We start from the raw sequence: 20,268 nt of genomic DNA, 5'->3' as shown, positions 1-20,268 counted from the left end.
ATGGATTGACAATACTATTCATGGTCCTGCTATTAATACCGCTGTAACCAGGAACTGAGATTGTAAGCCAGTATAAAAGCTTGTGGAACTGCTTTAATTTAATCAGTTGGGAGCTATTTTCTATTCAGTTGCTGCCCAATCTGTTTCTGATTTTTGTACTAAATCCTGTGTCATCCAGCCATTGTACTGATAATTTATGGTCAGCTCTATCAAAAGCCTTTGTTATATTAATAAATAAAGCTCTGTAGGCTTGGCCTTGACCCAAGGTTGTTATAATGTCATCCGCAGCCCTTTCAGTAGCAGTAATTATGCTAAATTTAGAGCTGAAACTATTTCAAAGGATGCTTTATATTTTCATTCAGTAGTGAATCTACAATCTTAACGAGACTTTAAAGGTTCAAACCCGGGTGATTATTCATATGTGGCAGAATGGTCTTGAATACTTTGTAGTTAATTTGCACTAACATTAAAAAGAGAAATGCAGGTTAAAGGAAAGTATGGGTGGGCAAGGTTACTCTAAACTTAGGGCTAGATCCACAAAGGGCACTTAGGCTGTGTTGCAATGCCTAGTGTTCAGGCACCTTGCTGCCTTGTGGAATCAACAGCACCCAATTAGGTGCCCAGGTTCCCGACACATGGGGAAAGTTAGGCACCTAAGAACAGGATACCCAAAAGCCAGCATGCTGAGCAGGGAGCCACCTAAGCTAACCAATAGGAAATTCTAAGGAGAGGATCCTTAGCCACCTACCTACACTACACAGCTGGGAAGCCACTCCTTGAGTTAGGCACCTAAGTCAGGTCAGCCCTTTCTCTCAATAACAACAACAACAACAAAGGTAGAAGGAAGCAACCCCAGTCCTCTTGAACCCAATAGCCCAGTGGTTTGAGCGTTCACATCAGATATTGGAGATGCGGGTACAAATACCAACTTTGCCTGAGAGGTGTCATCGTCATCATCATGTTCCCATTACGCCTCTGGCACCTAGGGCAGTGATGAAGTTCCTCCACTCCTGTCTATAGGGAGTAAGGACATGAAACTGGATCTCCCAGGTGAATGCCCTAGCCACTGGACTATAAGGTATTCTGGTATGGGTCCACTTTGTATAAATGATTCAATATTCATTGGAACAAGGACCTGAACCTCACACCCCAGGTGAGTGGCTTAACCATTGGACTATAAAGTCATTCTCACTCTCTTTGGCCCAGTGACTATTCAAGTATGTTATACAAAGGGGAACAGCTTCAGCAGAATAAACTGAGAAAATCCCACCCAAGAATACCCTGTAGCCCAGGGTATTCACTAATGACGTAGAATACCTAGGTTCAAGTTCCTGTTTGTCTTGGGCAGAGTGAGGATTTGAACCCAGGGCTTCTGTGTCTTTGCGTGAGCTTTCTAATTTCTGGGATACGGGGCAAACAGGGGATATCTCCTTCTCCTGGGTTTTGTGCAGGGTCTGGTCCAGTAGGTGTTCTCTTAGGTGGCCTCTGAACATGCCTAACAGATCAGGGCCCACAGGAGAGAGTGGTGGGAAGTGCCTTGTTTGTGAATTCTGCTGGGACTTACCTGTGGGCTAGGTTTCAGGCATCAGGATTTAGGTGGCAATGTGCATGCCTGCTGGCAAAATTTTAGGGGACTTTATTATCAGAGACTTAGGTACCTGTGGAATTTAGGTAGCTTCTGGGTGAGACAGCAGCTGAGCAGGGGTTTTGAGGATCCACATTTTAGATTTAGGTGATTAACTGCCACTTTAGACACCTACATCCCTTTATGGATATAACCCTTAGTGTTTCCTGCTGTCCCCAAATTCAGCCTCTGATCTGGAGAGAGCTTGAAGAGGTGCAGAGACACTGTTGCTGTGCTGATGGAGGACCCATTTCTGCAGTCTTTATTGACAACATGCAGCTTTTATTCACAAATAATCCCACTGCAATCAATCCCCTTGCTTTCTGGTTGCAGCGGTACTAATATCTGAACTCAGTGAGACTACTTGCATGATTAAGGGCTTGATCCAAAGCCAATTGAAATAAATAGGAGTCTTTCCATTGACTTCATTGGGCTTTGTATCAGGCCTCGAGTGTTATGATGGGCTATGATATCAGAGGCAGGGGAACCCCTGTAAGCAGTAAGCAAGCATCTAGTAAGTTTCTGACTCCTCCTCACAAGAGAGAGCTCCATACAAACTTCATGAGGTGGAAGGAAGTATGCCGTGACATGGGATCCTATGAAGGAAAAGTACTCTGTGGTAAAATTGAGGCATACTCAGGGTACAATTAGGCATGCACTGGATTTCCGTTGCTTCAGAAAAGGAAAATTTATAACATCAGAAGCACTAAGAGCAAGTTTTTTCAAAAACGTTCAAGTGACCGAGGAGCACTAGTTCTATTGACATTCAGTGGAACTTGTGTTCCTAAGTCACTTAGGTGCTTTTGAAAATCCCACCCTCCTGCTTGCAGGAGGGTGAGCAATATCTTTGTTTGGTCTGTGTAAGATTAAGCCCAGATATTAGTCAAACTCTAGTACAAGTAAGCTATAAATAATAATATAGAATACATTCCCAGGTGTACTGTTATGTGCATGGCATACACACAGAGAAGTAAATGAAAAACATAAATATTCTTTCTGGAAAGCTGCACCATAACACTTTGTTTGTTTGTTTTGTTTTTAAATCCAGAACCCTAACACACAACAACAACAAAAGCAGACACACACAAAGCAGGCTGCTACCAAAGGCAGAGAAGTACAACTCAACCTACCTTGCTCCAGGCTGTCTTTTTTCAAACTATACAAGATGTCCCATATCACACAGCTTCCCTGAGCACCCTCTAGCCTGTTAGCAGGGCCAGGAAACCCTTTATAAGGCTGATCACTTGTATTTTAACACAGTTTTCAGTACACCACATCTATGTACATAGCATGGCTTTGAGTTAGAAGCTAGTTATGGGCAAGCTGACCATTTTGCCTCTTTCAAAGGCTTTATACCTATTGCAGAATACCACCATTGGAGTGATATCTTTTGACATTTGGTCTCTGTGCAGAAGGAAATTAAAATTGCCATCCCCTAACATAATCCCTGAATGTGGGCAGCAGCAGAAATACTGCCTGCTCGGTCAGTGGCTGAGTCCCCCCATAGTGCAAAGAGCCTCTCTGAAACAAAGAGGTGTGCTATCCCATCATCTGTCTTATTTTTCTTCAGCAGAATGGTCATTCGACAAAAATAATCCACAATAGCTCTGTGTTATGATTGTCTATGAGTCATGCAGCTGTAGTAAAATCACCTACAAATGTTTTAAGTTAAATACTGCAAATCTGTCCTGGACGTGATTCCTGAAAAAGAAACCCTATATTTGTACATAAGCAGAATGGCTTCTATTGAGTAAAATAAACTATAGATTAAATATTTTCTTATAATAACTGCCAAAACAGAACTCCACATTTGAATTCATGCTAAGATAATGGCAGAATTCCCTTGGTAAGAACCCTTGGAGTTTATTTTTCTGTTTTACAGACCATATAACTTTCGGCATATCTTTCTAAACAGTGGGCCATATTCTGCCTTTGTTAGATTCTAGTAATACTATTGGTTGAGGGTAGAATTTGGCTAAGAGTAATGAAATACAGAAGTTACTGCATGGCCTAGAGCCTGAACAGAAAAAAAGGCTTATAGATACTTCCCAGAGTTCTCTATATAAGGAAATAGTATGAGGTGCATAAAGATTTTAAAAATATCTTTTGAAACTGCTCTACGTCTTCTTGCTGTAGGCATGCACATTTGTCAAGATAGTGTAAAACCATAGATGAACCTCAACCCAAACTTGTGGCTAATGGCTTGAGTCTAATTATAGAGCAGCTACATTTTGAGTTTTCTTTATTTTTTTCAACTTAGCTAACATCTTTCCATCGCTCTAGCCACCTCCCAGGAAATAAACACACCGCTGACAATTTTAAAAAATATTAATATAAAAATATTAATCTTTTAAAAAATATTAATACAACAGGTTGATTCAGATTTCCAGCTTCACAAATACCTCTTTATAGATTCCCATAAAAGAAAAACCAAAGACTTTCCAACCAATAATCAGAGCATTCTTTATTCTCCAGACCCTCCACACATAGATAAGCTTGGAAGGATTGGAATTTTAGTGGTAAACGGCAATAAAAGTCAATTTGACTGCACACACACAAACTGATGAAAAAATATTTCCAGCAATAATAATTGAAATTTGCAGATAGACAAAGTAAGAAAAATGCTTCTTGAGACCTTATTAGAGTTAGATTGGAGGATATTGACTTTCAATATTTTGACATGTGAGGTTGACAGCTTGTGTTTTAAGAGTTATAAAGCATTAAGTTTTTGAATCCCAACATCTGTCATTAAATAATTATTGTCTGACCTCCTTTGTTGCCTGACCCCACCATAATTTAACACATCTGTGAAATTTCAATCAAGAAAAACTGAAAAAAATGCTTAAACATAAACTTCAATATTATTTGTCCAAATGACAAAAAAAAAAATTCTGCCCACTCTATACATAGACGATCCAACTTTCCTAAATGCTTCCTAGAAAAGATGGTCATTTGTAGCATGCCTGCCAGGTTAACATCTGGCAGACCACAGAGGGAAGTGAATTCCAAAGTTGAGAAAACTTTGCTAGTAACTCCCACTCATTTATATGAAGAGAACTCCTCTAAGGGATAGTTTTTGTGTCTTTTAGGCACTGTTCTGACCAAGGGCTGGGTGTAAGCAGCACCACCTCTGAAGAGTCATTGTGCTTTGTGTTTCGTTATGCGCTCTGCGGCACATCTCTCTCCCTGCTTCCCTTTGCTCGATGATAGGGTAGTAACTTGCTTCAGTGCTACGCCACCAGCAATTTTTGATATCCTCCATGCCAGCTGAGCCGGCAGAGCCATTTCCCCACCCCTCCCATACCAAGTGCTCTCGGCAGAGTTTTGTACTCCAGCTTGGAAACTAGCCCTAAACACGTAGACCTCCACCTTCTGAATAGCCCCATTGTACAGCCCCACGCAGAATGCATTGCAAGAGTGGAGTCTTCAGGTGACAAAGGCATGGATGATGATGATAGCCACGTCCGCATCAGAATGGCCACACTCCTCTAGTTAGACGTAGATAGTTTTAAAATGCCTTTTTGGCCTACTGTTGCTAATTGATATTCTAAAGTTGTCCCTTTTCTGTGCACATACACTTTCAGGTCTTTTGATTCTACTGCTGCTAGTGTTTGTTCTAAAATGATGCAGAGTCTGCCTACCCCAGCCTCCATCCCTAATTTATCTAATGCCAGACTGACAGAACTGTTGGCACTCAATTCACTGGCATCCCCTCTGCCTTGAGGGTGTCTAGGAAACACAGCAGGTCACCTCACAATAAATATGTGGATCAAGTAGTTGTATTGCAGTAGTGTCTAGCAGCACCAATCAAGGAACAGGGCCCCATTGTCCTAGACACTGCACAGTATTTAACGTACATTCCTAATTCCTAAGAGCTCAAAATCTAGGACAAGACACCAAAGGTGGGTAAGACAAACAAACAGGAGGAGTGGGAGGGGGGCGGGGAGGGGTGGGAGAGGGGAGGGCAAAGTGAGCCGTTTTATACAATAAGCAGGAGATGTCAACTCACCAGCTGCTGAGTGAAGGCCAGGTGCCATATATGGGATTAGATCACTTTGGGGGGAGGATAGTTGAGTAGTATTACAGTAGCAATCAGCAGGATGTCATGTGGCAGTTTAGAAAAAATCATATACTGCACGTGCTTTTGTGTACAAGCTGCAGAGATCAGTAGGTAAGTGACTGACTATCTAATCTCTCCTTAAGGATCATAGTTTCTGAAAATAGGGCAACTGTGAAATGTGTAGAGTGCACGATGACACGGGCTTCTCCACAGCCTCTGCTCTGCTCACGTCGTTCAATGTAATTGTGCAGGAATTCCTTAAAGAAAATCAGAATAAAAGGTGCTGCATGCTTAAACAGTGCTGGCTTTTTACATGTTTGAATCCCTCTATGCAAAAAATAGCCAATTTCATGGAAAAGCAGACTTTTGGGGCATTGGGGGCATGCAAACCACCTCCGCCCCAAACCCACCAAAACATCAAAGATTTTACAGTCATTTCTCACTATTTTTGATCATCTCTAATAATAGGCCGCATAGATAACCCCTCTCCACCCATTCCTTGATGCTTCTAAAAGGTGAGCATTGTTAGCCACTGCATCCAGTGCTCAGTCCGTCAAAAGAAATAAAAAATTATCTCATCATTTTAGCCTAACAGCTTGAATGGTGCAGGAGATCCCAACACGTCCAGGCAGGCTAATGCCCTTTTAAATGATGTCTGGGAAGCACAGCTATGGCTGAAGAGAAGCTGTCAGCTGAGCACTGGTATCCATGCTATATTGTAGCTGATTGCTGGGCCCCATATTCATGGCTAAGTGCATAAAACCCCCTAGTGCTTACCCTAGTATCTGACTGATTAATCAAAAACGTGTTGGGATTCAGATACCGTTGCTTAAGAAGAATACATTTCTAGATGAATACTGTATTATGACATTGCATAGTAAAGGACAGTCAATAAACCAAAATGTTTCCAATGCTTTTGGAATTATTATTATTTATGCAGGGTTTTACCCCGACATCAATTTAACCATAAATTCCTTTATTAAATACAAAGGCTGAGTGGGATTTATGCAATTGCTCTAAATATGCCTAAATAATAATAAAAAAAACCTAAATAATAAGCAACTTACTACCTCCAAACTGTAACAAAACATTTATAAGCATTTGATCAAGATATTTACAAATGGGCTAAACCCAGGGGTCTTAGACCCCTGTTGGTCGGCTCCAATGTGATCAGGTGGGTATTAGCAATGAACCCTTTGAGAGCTTAATTTTGTATGCCCTTTAAGAAACAAGTGATGCCATTGCCAATTATTGGACCTTAGCTGACGCCAGATGAAGCAGTTTCTTATATAGCCAATTATTTACTGCAGCTGGTACCCAATTAACTGTGTTTCTTTTCTGTTATTCAGCCCAAACCTTAAATAATGTAACACCGATATTTTGAAGGGTCACTACAAGTTTAAAACAACAACTCTTCTCATGATTTTATTCTGTTTTGGTCAAATGCTTTGGGCCTGTTGCTCATTCTAATAGCCCCCACTCAATTTAAAGCTATAGTTCACCCAAATCTAATAGGTGCTTATATTTCTACAAATGCTGAAAAAGCAATGTTTCTAATACCATATTCTACCTTTATTTCATAAGGAGAACTCCAAAAGGAGGTCAATAGGAGGTTTGCATAACATGTTTTCTAGTAGGGATGGTAGCTCAGAAATAAAGTGAGCCACATTAATTTGGTCTTTCTGGTATTTATTTATGTATTTGTGGCTTCTTTCTAGACAATCAACTGGTTTGAAGTTGACCCCTTTCTATGTGTGTTAGAATGTTGCTATTGCTTTCAGTATCTGCTCCTTAACCTGTAGTTGTACTGAAAAGTGGCAGGCAGGTGACTGTGGCATAAGAATTTCAGAAATGCATTGATCTTAGAATCGTAGGACTAGACGGGACCTTGAGAGGTCATATATAATTTCATTTGAATTTCTATCTGTATAAAAAATGATAGGCCATTCCAGAGAGGAACTGATTCAAGTTAAAAAAAAAACAGAATTATGAATATTTTTAGCAATAAAGGCACTATGTTAACTTTGCTATGATTCATGGGATCATCAAAGTTCATCAATTTTAATATCAGTATTTATTTGTCCAGAACTTGTTGCTGGATGTTCATTGGTCATTCATTATTCTTCTGCTTAAAAGGCCTGTCATCCAGTCAGCAGAAACAACACCATGTGAATTAGATAACCAATTGTACAATGCAAATATTGAAACCATATATTTCAATGACCAGTTCAAAAACATGACAGAGGTTGAAAAGTATTAATTGACGCTATTCAGCAAATGCTAACCTTACAAATAACAAATTCATTGGCAGCATTCAGGATGAGTTTGTGTATGATTCACTAAATGAAAAAGTGACTAATACCTTTATCCATCACAGCACTTAAGCATGCTTAATTTTAACCCTGGAAGTATTCCCATCTAAGCCTAAGTAATTTAGGAAAAGGGCTGGCCAGAACACAAGAAATCAGTTTTGCAAAACATTTAAAGGTTTTTGTTTCTGTTCTGCTGTGGAATAAAACCAAGCCCTTTTAAATTTTTTGTAAAGAAAGCAGACCCATTATCCCATTACTTAGGGTACTCATCTAGAATGAAGGAGATTCACATCCAAGTCCTTAGTCTGCCTGACCCAGCACAGGGACATGAACCTGAGTCTCCCACATCCCAGGAGCATACCTGAACCACCAGGTTATTGGCTATTCTGCATGGGCCTGTCTCATATTTTGACCAGAAATTTAATCATGATGGAGGCATTTGGTATTTTAATCATGATGGAGGCATTGGTATTTTAAAAATACAACTGTTGAAACGTTCTTGACCAGCTCTACTTAGGAGCTTTTGAAAATTCCACCCTTAATTTATAATGAATACTATTCTAAACAAACAGTTCAGTGAGCTTTACTGTAGAGGCAATACTGAATTACAAGATTCTGTATGCATTTAAAGGACTTATGTGCCTGAATAAACTTGTGGTTAAGTGGCACATGTTCCTCCTACTTTTGGGGAAGAGTCTGCTCTTAGAGCCACACTCCCAATATGAGCCTTCTAGGGAAAACAAAATATCAGAGTTTAGATCTGCTGAAGTATTGGTATTTTAAAAATACAACTGTTGAAACGTTCTTGACCAGCTCTACTTAGGAGCTTTTGAAAATTCCACCCTTAATTTATAATGAATACTATTCTAAACAAACAGTTCAGTGAGCTTTACTGTAGAGGCAATACTGAATTACAAGATTCTGTATGCATTTAAAGGACTTATGTGCCTGAATAAACTTGTGGTTAAGTGGCACATGTTCCTCCTACTTTTGGGGAAGAGTCTGCTCTTAGAGCCACACACCCAATATGAGCCTTCTAGGGAAAACAAAATATCAGAGTTTAGATCTGCTGAAGTGAATAGAAAGCAGAATCTGACCTACTTTGGAGTTTCTCAACTATTATTTATACTATGATAGTGCCTTAGAGTCACCAGCAGAGATCAAAGTCCCATGGTTCTCAGAACTGTACACATAAAACACACTGTCTGTCCCAAAGAGTTTATAATCTAAATAGACAAAACAGATTAAAGGCAGGAGAAAGTAAATATCAATAACCCAATTATGGAACCAAGGCCCAGAGATGAAGTGACTTGCCCAAATTCATATAGATGTCTGTGGTAGAATCAGGAACAGAACCCAGATCTAAGCCCCAGCCATGTGTTTTACACTTACTATTATTGTTATTAATTTGTATTGTGATAGCACCCAGCGATCCCAATCAGGGATTAGGGCCACATGATGCTAGGCACTGTACACACACATAATGAAAAGGTATGCCCCAATCTAGTAACCACACGACCATCTCTGATGGCTTTTGCTCTCCCGCCCCAACCCCAATTTTCCTCGTCAGCTAGCTGTATAGTTCTAATTATAAAAACAACGAGGAGTCCTTGTGACATCTTAGAGACTAACAAATTTATTTGGGCATAAGCTTTCGTGGGCTAGAACCCACTTCATCGGATGCATGGAGTGGAGAATACAGGAGCAGGGTCATTACAAAACCTAAACCTAATTTCCCCAATACTAATTTCCCTCTACTGTTACTCACACCTTCTTGTCAACTGTCTGAAATGGGCCACTCTCATTACCACTTCAAAAGTTATTTTTCCTCCCTTGGTATCCTGCTGTCAATTGAATTGTCTCATTAGACTGACCTCACACTTCGTAAGGCAACTCACATCTGTTCATGTATTTATACCTGCTCCTGTATTTTCCATTCTATGCATCTGATGAAGTGGGTTCCAGCCCACGAAAGCTTATGCCCAAATAAATTTGTTAGTATCTAAGGTGCCACAAGGACTCCTCGTTGTTTTTGCTGATACAGACTAATACAGCTACCACTCTGAAACCAGTTCTAATTAGGGAGTTCCCACAAACTATTTCTCTCTTGAATCAGACTTGATTCAAGTAATGCACCAATTTAAGAACAAAATAATTGACCTGATTGGCCTTTCTCAGGGTACCCTGCTAGTAGGTTCTCTCTTCATTTTATTTAACACTTCCATATCTCAGTGTCTGATTATTTAAATCACTTTTCACCCCAGAGTGCAGTGGAAAGCAGTTTTTGAGGAGTTTGCATTAATTTTTTTTAAAGAGTCCCATTCGTTTTCCGTTAGCACCATTTTTTGTACTGACAGCATGTTACTCAGTGTGACTATATACAAAAAAAGTGCATTGGACATAATTATCTTTTATATTTGTCTCTTTAGCCTGCCTTCCAGGGACTTATGAGAACTTCACAATGGCTATGTATTACAGGCAGGCCACTGAATTAGGGAAATAAAGACAAACATAGAAGACAATGTGTCTGATTCTTCACTGCCTTGCATCTTGTGTGGTCATTTACGCCAGTGCAAAATGGGTGTAAAACTCTGTCAGATCAGAATGGTAGCTCTTTGAATCCACTTTGCCCAGGTTTAAATGACCTCAGAAAGATGTAAGGCAGTCGAAGTTCAGTCTCAATATTTTGGCTGGTTCTGTCTGATTCAATATATCTAATCATCTGCAATCATAAGTGTATTTATACTGTGCTCATCACCGCTGGAACTGAGTGTGTTGTGCTTTACAGGGAACAGCAAGGGTAGGAATCTTAGAACTAAGAAAAAGGAAAAAGAGGGTTTACTCTTTGGGCTACAATTTATAAATCTTTAGATCAGCATCTATCAGAGGGGTAGCTGTGTTAGTCTGTATTCACAGAAACAACAAGGAGTCCGGTGGCACCTTAAAGACTAACAGATTTATTTGGGCATTAGCTTTCGTGGCTAAAAAACCCATTTCTTTGGTTTTTTTACCCACAAAAGCGTATGCCCAAATAAATCTATTAGTCTTTAAGGTGCCACCGGACTCCTCATTGTGTAGATCAGCATCTGACTCCAGGGAAATAAACCCTGAAACCAGGAATACATTTTTATAACAGTGCCTGGGGAGTTCACTGTGCAGCAGTACCGTTAATGAAAGAGAGCACAATACACTCCCTGTGCACCTCAGTGTGAATGCAGCCTCAAGCATTAGGATTTTCTGGGTCTTTGTTGATTTCCAGCTTTGATTTGCCATCTCAATATTTTTAGCAGGTTCACATCCTTAGTACTAATAACAAATATCAGCAGTTTTATAAATCAAACACTTTCAACCATCCAAACCTCAGTAAAAACTATTACAGTTTTATTAAAGATATCAGTGCTTGGGTAAGCTGCTGGAAAAAGCAATAATTGTGATTTATTGATAAGTGAGATTTACAAAAAAGAGATCCTGCTCCCCCAGAAACATAGCAGCCAATTAGATAAGACATAACATGCTACACACCTGCATTTTTAAGGACATGGCCCACACTTATGTCTGTCCATTTGTATCGCTAAACTCCAAAGGAGGTAGTACATGAAAAGTATATGGCAGGAAAAGATTTCACTCCATAAAGCAAACTAGAAGAAGCTGAATTAACAGCATAAAACATGTACAAATGTAAATCAGTATTTTTTTTTAAAGTAGTGGCTAAATTTCAACTCCATTGTTTTATCCATTCACTTAATTGTCTTAGGTCTCTCTAACGTTCCTCATAGTAGTCTTTAATATTGAAGAACCTAAATTTTTTTGTCTCATCTGGCGATTTTGCCACCACTCTAAATCTCTTTTCACTGATCATTAATAAATGTGTTAAACAGCACCAGTCCTATTATGGTACCTTGAGGATTATATTCCTACCTCTGCTACAGAGTTCTTATGCATTTCTGGGGAAATCACTCAAACCAAACTTTTCACAAGTGGTCACTACTTGCATGTTCCTCATTTCTGGATGCCTGACTTGATATCCTGGTGATAGAGCTGGTCAAAAATTTTCAAACAGAACAGTTCTCTCTCAGAACATGCTGATTTGCGGAAATCAAAACATTCCATGGGAAGATGTTGATTCAGTTGAAACAGAAATCAGACAGGCAGGCTATGCTGTCAGAAATTTTTCAGCCACCTTTACTTTTGTCAATCACTACTATTTGGGGGCAATTGCAATAAAGCTGATATTCCCTGCAGGGAGGGCTTCAAACTTTTGTGAAACTTGATAGGCTCCAGGAGGGAAATGCAGATTGCCTTGATTTAACTATACATTGTTCCATGCAGAAAAAGACCTCACAAAATGCACAGAATATTAAAGAATGAAAGGAAGCATCTGAGAAATCAGCACTGTACCCCAGTGGGTTTGAGAGAAAGGAGTTCTTTAAAAAAAAAAAAAAGCATACAATCCCTTGTGGGGAGAATTTGAAGAACCTCAGTTAGCTGGTCAGTCTACAATATGAGAAAGGCTAAGGAGGGAAAGATTGCAGGAGAGAAAATGTTACACAACTGGCAAAATGAAACAGCATATGTGTGCGGGGGGGTAGAGAGTGTTTTTTAAGCACTTAAAAAATGATAAAGACTCAAGAGGGAGTTAGTTTGAATACTGTCATTACATAGTTCCCCCTCAAATGTCTTCTTAAACTCCACAGAGACTTTTCTTCTACATCAACCACTCTATCAGGGGCACAAGTTTCTTCACATTACGAAAGCTCAAAGTCCCCAAACAAAGTCCATTGATTTTACTCTCTTGTCAGGTCACTCCCTGGGTTTTCCTGCCTGCAGACTCAATAGGGAAGCCCCATGTCCCAGGTGTTCCTGCTGGGGCCTGCTCACTCCCTGCAGTTTCCAATTCGCCCAAGTCCCAGGCCTTCCTGCCTGGAGCTTTTCCTGCTTTGGCAGGCCATTCCGGGTATGTCTACTCTGCAGTTAGACACCTGCAGCTGGCCTGCGCCAGCTGATTCAGGCTTGTGGGGCTCAGGCTAAGGGGCTCTTTAATTACAGTGTAGACCGGAGCCCGGGCTCTAGGACCCTGCAAAGTGGGCAGGTCCCAGAGCTCAGGTTGTAGCCCAAGCCTGGAAGTCTACACTGCAGTGAAACAGCCCCATAGCCCGAGCCTCAGGAGCCCAAGTCAGCTGGCACGGGTCAGCCACAGGATTTTATTTGCAAATATAGACATACCCGCCTAGGCCATACCTGGCTGTTTAACCCAGTGGGCTAGCTTGCCTTTAGTATATTCACTGCTTTGAATCAGTAGTAATGCAAAGAACCTACAGGCCTGTGTCCTGTAAGACATTAGCTTCAGCAAGTTAGCATAAGGCTTGAGGCCTATGACATTTGAACAGATATACTTTGAACAGATAAACAGCCAATGGAAACCCTAAGTATTGGGGAGCTGAAAATAGAGTGTTTAAAGGGAAGTTCTGACCACAGGTACATGATCCAACCACAAGAGTATCATGGAAATGAATTGAAGTATATAACAGGTACATGAGCTACATCTGCAGATACCTAACTACAAAAGGGCCATGGTAATGAATGGATAATAAGTTGAGATCATTGATATACTAACCTATAGAAGAAAGACACTCCAACATTAGTAAGGTGAGGAAATACAAATAAGGAAAAGGGGCAAATCCCCTACTGAATATGCATCAAACATAGTGGCATCAGCGTAACATATGATAAAAGTTGCATCCCAGCCTACGGGCGGTGGGAGAAGGAGATATAGTCCTTGGGAGGTGCCAGAATGATGGCCACTGGTGATGAGGGGGACAGTGATTGTGATAAAAAAGATGATGGCTAACAGTTCAGGTTGTTCTACAAGAGATGGTGAGAGTATATGAATGTTCAGATGTACATTCTGTAATATCTTTATCTACCTTACTGAGTTGAGGTGCTTGTGACTGTGCATTAAAATGCATTAATAAACTATTTGTAAAAGTAGAAGAGTTCCTGTAGTGTGAGTGTTGCAGCTGTGCACATCGGGGTTCACAACTATATAATAATTTAAATAATACTGGGCCTGATCTTGGGACAAGAACCTGTCAACCCTCAAAGTGATAACTGAGAATTCTTAAGTCACCTTGATCACTTTGATCGATCGGTCCTTCAGCCCTCATATAGATTGCACTGATCACAACACATCTTCCATTCTTCTCTTATCCTGCCCTTCCTTCTCCATGTGCGGCCGTGCCTTTTCACAATAAAATCTTCCCATCTCTTTGGAGGTTAGCTGAGTGGTCGCTTCAGTTGCCATGGGTACCACTCAGCAACAGCTGTAGTCTATCAGTTGTCAGTGAGCCTAGCTATATGCCTGGCCCATCACATTTTACTGTACCTGCTTTCAAATAATAAATAATAATAATTAATGGAGATATCCCATCTCCTAGAACTGGAAGGGACCTTGAAAGGTCATCAAGTCCAGCCCCCTGCCTTCACTAGCAGGACCAAGTACTGATTTTGCCCCAGATCCCCAAGTGGCCCCCTCAAGGATTGAACTCACAACCCTGGGTTTAGCAGGCCAATGCTCAAACCACTGAGCTATCCCTCCCCCCAACAATGTCCTGCACTCCACTCTGCTTTCTGATCATTTCATTGGAGACTTAGTAGTGGATTGAAATCCCCAAAAGTCTTCTTGCCATCGCTCTCTCCATGACAGACAGTTGTTCCTTCTTTATCTTTGTCAGCGCCCATGTTTCATTGCCATACAACATTTCTGGCAGTACTGTTGAGTTGAAGAGATTGGCGCATGTTGCCTTGTTGATTTTTCCTGGGAGGACATCCTTGATAGAATTCAATGCATGCCAACCAGCTTTCTTTCTTCACGAGAGTTCACCTTCCTGATCGTCGCACATGTTAATTTCTTGGCCCAAATAGCTGTATTATTCAACTTTTTCTATTTGTTCTCCCTTGACTATTATTTGGGCTTTTGGCAAGGCATCAGATCTTATAAATTTAATTTTAGAGTGGTTCATTTTCAGTCCAACTTGGCTGCTTTTTGTGTCGAGTTCTCACAGCATTTTCTGTAGTTTGATAGTGGTTTTGGTAATCAACACAATGTCGTCCGCAAATCTGAGGTGATTTAACTGCTCTCCATTGACGCTGGTTCCACCCTTCCAGTTCATCGGCCTCATTACCATTTCAAGGTGAAGAGTTGGGGGGAAACCATGTCTTCTTGCTTCACACCTTTTTTGACCAGGATGCGAAGGGGAGTATTGAACAGAGTTATATCTGTAGTGCAGTCAGAATTTGCTTCCTTTAGTAGTTTGATGTAGTTTGTGTCGATGCCCTGTTCTGTGAGAGCTTTCAGCACTGCATTGATCTCTACGCTGTTGAATACTTTTTCATAGGCCTGGTCTACACTAACCCCCAAATTCGAACTAAGGTACGCAACTTCAGCTACGTGAATAACGTAGCTGAAGTCGACATACCTTAGTTCGAACTTACCGCGGTTCAGACGCGGTCCACACGCGGCAGGCAGGCTCCCCGTCAACTCCGCGGTACTCCTCTCGCCGAGCTGGAGTACCGCAGTCGACGGCGAGTGCTTCCGGGATCGATTTATCGCGTCCAGACCAGACGCGATAAATCGAACTCGGAACTTCGATTGCCAGCTGTCGAACTACCGCGGTAGTGTAGACCTGGCCTTAGTGAATGAAAGCAATGAATAAAGGGAATTTGTAGTCCCTTGAGCGCTTCAGTAGCTGGTTTATAGTGAAGATATGGTCCAATATACTGAAATTCCTTCGAAAACCTGCCTGCTCTCTCAGCTGCTGCTCGTCCAGATTTTGTGGGAGTCAGTTTGTTATTATTTTGGTAAATAGCTTGTAGACATGTGAGAGCAGGCATATTGGATGATAGTTCTTTAAATCTTCATGATCACCTTTCTTGCACAGCAAAATGGTGTTGGACTCCTTTCAGCTAGATGGTATCTTCTGCATTTCCAAGAAACGGCTAAACCTCTGAGCAAGAGCTTTCCAGAGGTCATGGCCTCCAGCTCTTATCATTTTGGTTGTTAGTCCATCTTTTCCTGGAGCTTTTCCTTCCTTCATTTGGTAAATTGCATGTTGAACTTCGCTGATGAGGACTGGGAATACGCGCTCACTGGTCTGTTGAGGTGTTAGTAATGGGACATTTATTTGAGATGCAAACAGTTCAGTGTAGAAATCTTGGCAGACCACTTCCATCCCTGTTCTGTCAATTACTGTTTTTCCATCCTTGTTCTTCAGTGCCATTATTGTCGACCTGTACAGCATCAATTCCCGTTTGCATTTTTTGAGGCTTCTGTGATCTTCAGCAGTCTTTAAGAGCCTTTCATTTCAGTACTTCTCAAAGTCCTCTTTTAGTCTTCTTCTTATCAGCTTGCAGAGGAAGGAGTACTCAAGTTTGTCGCCATCATTTTGCTTCATATTCCTCCACTTCTCTAGCAAATTCCTCGTTTCCTCCGAGATTCTTCCCTTTGCTCTTTTCAGCCTTTCTTTCTTGGCTAATTTCACACATTGTCTCAACTTATCCGTGAAGTTTTTATAGTCCTCGTCACCGTTATCTATGAGACTCCAGTCTTCCTTGGAAATGTTTGCTTTCAGGACTGCTCATCAAATATTTTCGGACGCTGTCTCTGATTTGCCATCAGTAGCGTGTTCTTCTCCACCTTTATGTTGACATTAAGCCTCACTCTGAGCAAGTGATGGTCACTACCAGTGTTGAATGATGGCACTATTGAGATGTCTTGTATGATGCACTGCTTATTGATCAGAATATAGTCAATCTCGTTCTTGTTCTTTGCATTGGGCACGATCCATTTCCACCTCTCTTGGCCTTTTTTTTTTAACCAGATGTTACCAGTGAACATTTCTTTTGTCTCTGCCAGATTTACCAGTTGTTCTCCTCATGAATTCCGTTCACTGATGCCATACCTTCCAATGAACTTTTTGCCTTCTTTCTCTCTGGCATTGAAGTCTCCCATCACAATCTTATATGTGGATTTTAGAGTGAGGGTTTCCTCAAGCTCTTAATAGAATTCTTCCACATCATCATCTTCACTTGTGCTTGTGGAAGCATAGATCTGGATAATCTTGAGGGTGTTATTCTGGTTCAGTTGCTCCGATGCATGATGACTTGAACTTGCAGGAGATGATTTTTGAAGTAATTGATATATATAATCTATAGATCTGGCTACAGCTGGAGCCTCAGGGTTCTGGTTCTGGTTTCCAAACCCCCTGGTATCAAGGTTTCTCCTGGTGAAGTTTTTCTAGTATCCTACAGTTTCCTGAGCTTCCCCCTTCACTGCAGCTATGCTGCCTTTATAGGGGATTCCCTGATCCAACCCAGGTGTGCCTCTTTACTAATCAGGATTGGCTAGCCCCTGGCCTTGCAGCTCTTGAAGGGCAAGCCACCCTGTTGCACTGCCCTTCTGGAGGAATACATCCAGCTGAAATAGCCCTTACTTCATCTTTTTGAAACATCTTATTATTTATTAATATTCATTATAATGATTGGTTATTTGTATTATGCTAGCGCCTAGGGACCCCAATTATCCAGGTCCCATTGTGCTAAGCATCATAAATACATGTAACAAAGAAACCAGTTACTGCCTTGGAGAGCTCACAATCTCCATGACAGACGGGACTTAGCAGATGGACAAAACAAACTGGGTCAGTGTGTTTGAGAGGATGAGAGAACCATAAAATTCAGGAGAATTCATTGTGTCTTGAACTACTAACCTCAAATGTCACTCTAGCCCTAAGAGTAACCTCTTATGTTCAGTTTTTTTACACAACTATCTATATGAAATCCATTGGGAATGTTTTTGTATAACTACAGGGTTTTCTATGTAGTCTCCTCCAGACTTTGATGAACTCATCCACTCTTTTGTAAGATGGTACAGTGCCACCCATGAAAAATAGTAGGGACAAATGTCTGCGTATTCATAAGAACTCATTAACTGAATTTCCACTCATTATCAATGGGAGACTCATATGTTTGCTTGAATGAGTGCAGATTTTCCTGTAGGTCATTTGAATGTTCATTACATTATTCAGATATTCAGTTGCATTCATCAAAGGGCTAATGAGATTTTTTAAAATATTATTTTAATCAATTAAAATCCAAAAATCAATACAGAACAAACAGTTCATGTGATGATTCCCAGTGCAGGATGGGGTGTACCCGGTTCTGCTATACAAATAACTAGTGTCGAAGCTCTTGTGTCCAGCTCAGATGTAGCTAGCTTTCGCATATCTCTTTAAAGGTATTTGCATAGGGGTAGGGCAGAAGTCATGAGGTGCAAGCAGAGGGTAGAAGAGGGAGTTACATGAGCCTGGATAGCTTCAGATGAGGTTAGCCACCTGGGGAATGCAGCAGGATTTTGGGAGAAGTGAGTGGGAAGGTAATCAGAGAGTGGTTAGGGAAATTTCTTAGTCAGACTGATTCTGACTCTAGATTCAAGAAAAGCAACTATTGCAGCATAGACATTTTTTGAGGATAAATAGCTTGGCCACTTAAATGTGTCATAGTAGATTCTGCTTAATAGCAATCTTGACATTAGCAGCTTCTGGATAATGGCAACATTTTGCTGGGAACCGATCCCATCCCATTAGCATGAGTGTTAGTGGGATTTGGATATTGGCAATGGAATGCCACTTATTAGCAACTTTTTTTTTAAAGAAAGGCCCCAGCAGAAGGCAGATTTCCAAGGCTGCAGTCAGGGAAGGAAGTTCTGGGACTTCCTGGCTGCAGCCCTACAAACCTGCCTGAAGTATTGAGCTGAGCCCATCCCAGCACTTCCTTCTGGGGCTGCAGCCCAGCAAACTTGACTGACTACAGGAACCACGCAGGACGTAAGGGGCTGTGGGCTGGGACAAGAGACTGTGGACAGAGCAGTAGTGGGGATGGGGACTGCAGCCTGGATGCTGGAGCTGCATAGTACCTCTCCCTGCACTCTTCGGGCTGTGCCCTGTCAGGGTACACAGGGAAGAAGCACTGGGATATGCTGAGCCCCAAATCCTGGAGAGCACAGGGAGAGGTAAGGTGCAGCCCCCTGAAATCCCAGTGCCTCTGCTCCCAAAAGAAAGCCCTGGCATCAAGGCTGCAGCCCCGCTTTGTTGTGGCCCTGCCCACAGGCAGGTTTGCAGGAAAGGCATGTCCCAGAATTTCCTTCCCTGGCTGCTGCCTCACAAACCTACCTTCTGCTTATTAGCAACTGCTGGATAATGGCAACTTTTTGCTAGCAACTGAGAACATAACGTAAGAATGGCCATACTGGGTCAGATCAATGGTCCATCTAGCCCAATATCCTGTCTTCCAGTGCCAGGTGCTTCAGAAGGAATGAACAGAACAGTTAATCATAAAGTGATCCATTCCCTCTCCACTCTCAGCTTTTGGCAAACAGAGGCTAGGGACACTCAGAGCATGGGGTTGCATCCCTGCCCATCTTGGTTAATAATCATCGATGGACCTATCCTCCAGGAACCTATCTAGTTCTTTTTTTAACCCAGTTTCAGTTTTGGCCTGCACAACATTCCCTGGCAAAGAGTTCCACGGGTTGACTGTGCACAGTGTGAAGAAATACTGCCTTTTGTTTGTTTTAAACCTGCTCCCTATTAATTTCATTGGGGGACCCCTAATTCTTGTGTTATGTGATGGGGTAAATAACACTTCCTTATTCACTTTCTCCACATCAGTCAAGATTTTATAGATCTCTATCATATTCCCCATTACTCATTTCTTTTCCAAGCTGAAAAGTCCCAGTCATTTTAAACTCTCCTCATATGGAAGCTGTTCCATGCCCCTAAACATTTTTGTTGCCCTTCTATGTACCTTTTCCAATTCCAATATATCTTTTTTGAGATGGGGTGACCAGATTTGCACTCGGCATTCAAGATGTGGGCATACCATGGATTTATATAGAGGCATTATGATATTTTCTGCCTTATTCTCTATTCCTTTTCTAATGACTCCTAACAGAATGTTAGCTTTTTTGACTGTCGCTGCACATTGAGCGGATGTTTTCTGAGGGGTTGCTAATAAGCAAATCTATTGGTATTTCCAAAATACCCAAAGCAATTAGATCATGCCACTGATTAATTATTGTACTTGCTCAATGTAATATTTAAATCAAAGCCCTTTTTAAGCTGCACTAAAAATAGCCTCTCACACAAATTAAACTATTTCCTTAGCACTTGTAAATCAGAAATGGCTAGGACAATTTTTTCTGAAAGTTCATAGGAAAA

At 41.2% G+C, this 20,268-nt stretch overlaps 1 protein-coding gene across 1 annotated transcript in view; it reads left to right on the top strand.

Moving 5' to 3' along the window:
* The window catches only part of GABRG3 (gamma-aminobutyric acid type A receptor subunit gamma3), a 543,124-nt gene that overhangs the window by 485,458 nt on the left and 37,398 nt on the right, over nucleotides 1–20,268 (top strand). The gene's annotated exons all lie outside the window — the stretch shown is intronic.

The sequence above is a fragment of the Emys orbicularis genome, chromosome 1, assembly GCF_028017835.1.
Source record: "Emys orbicularis isolate rEmyOrb1 chromosome 1, rEmyOrb1.hap1, whole genome shotgun sequence".
Lineage (NCBI taxonomy): Eukaryota > Metazoa > Chordata > Testudines > Emydidae > Emys > Emys orbicularis.
The sequence above is the reverse complement of the archived record's forward strand: the minus strand, read 5'-3'. Positions and strand labels throughout refer to the sequence as shown.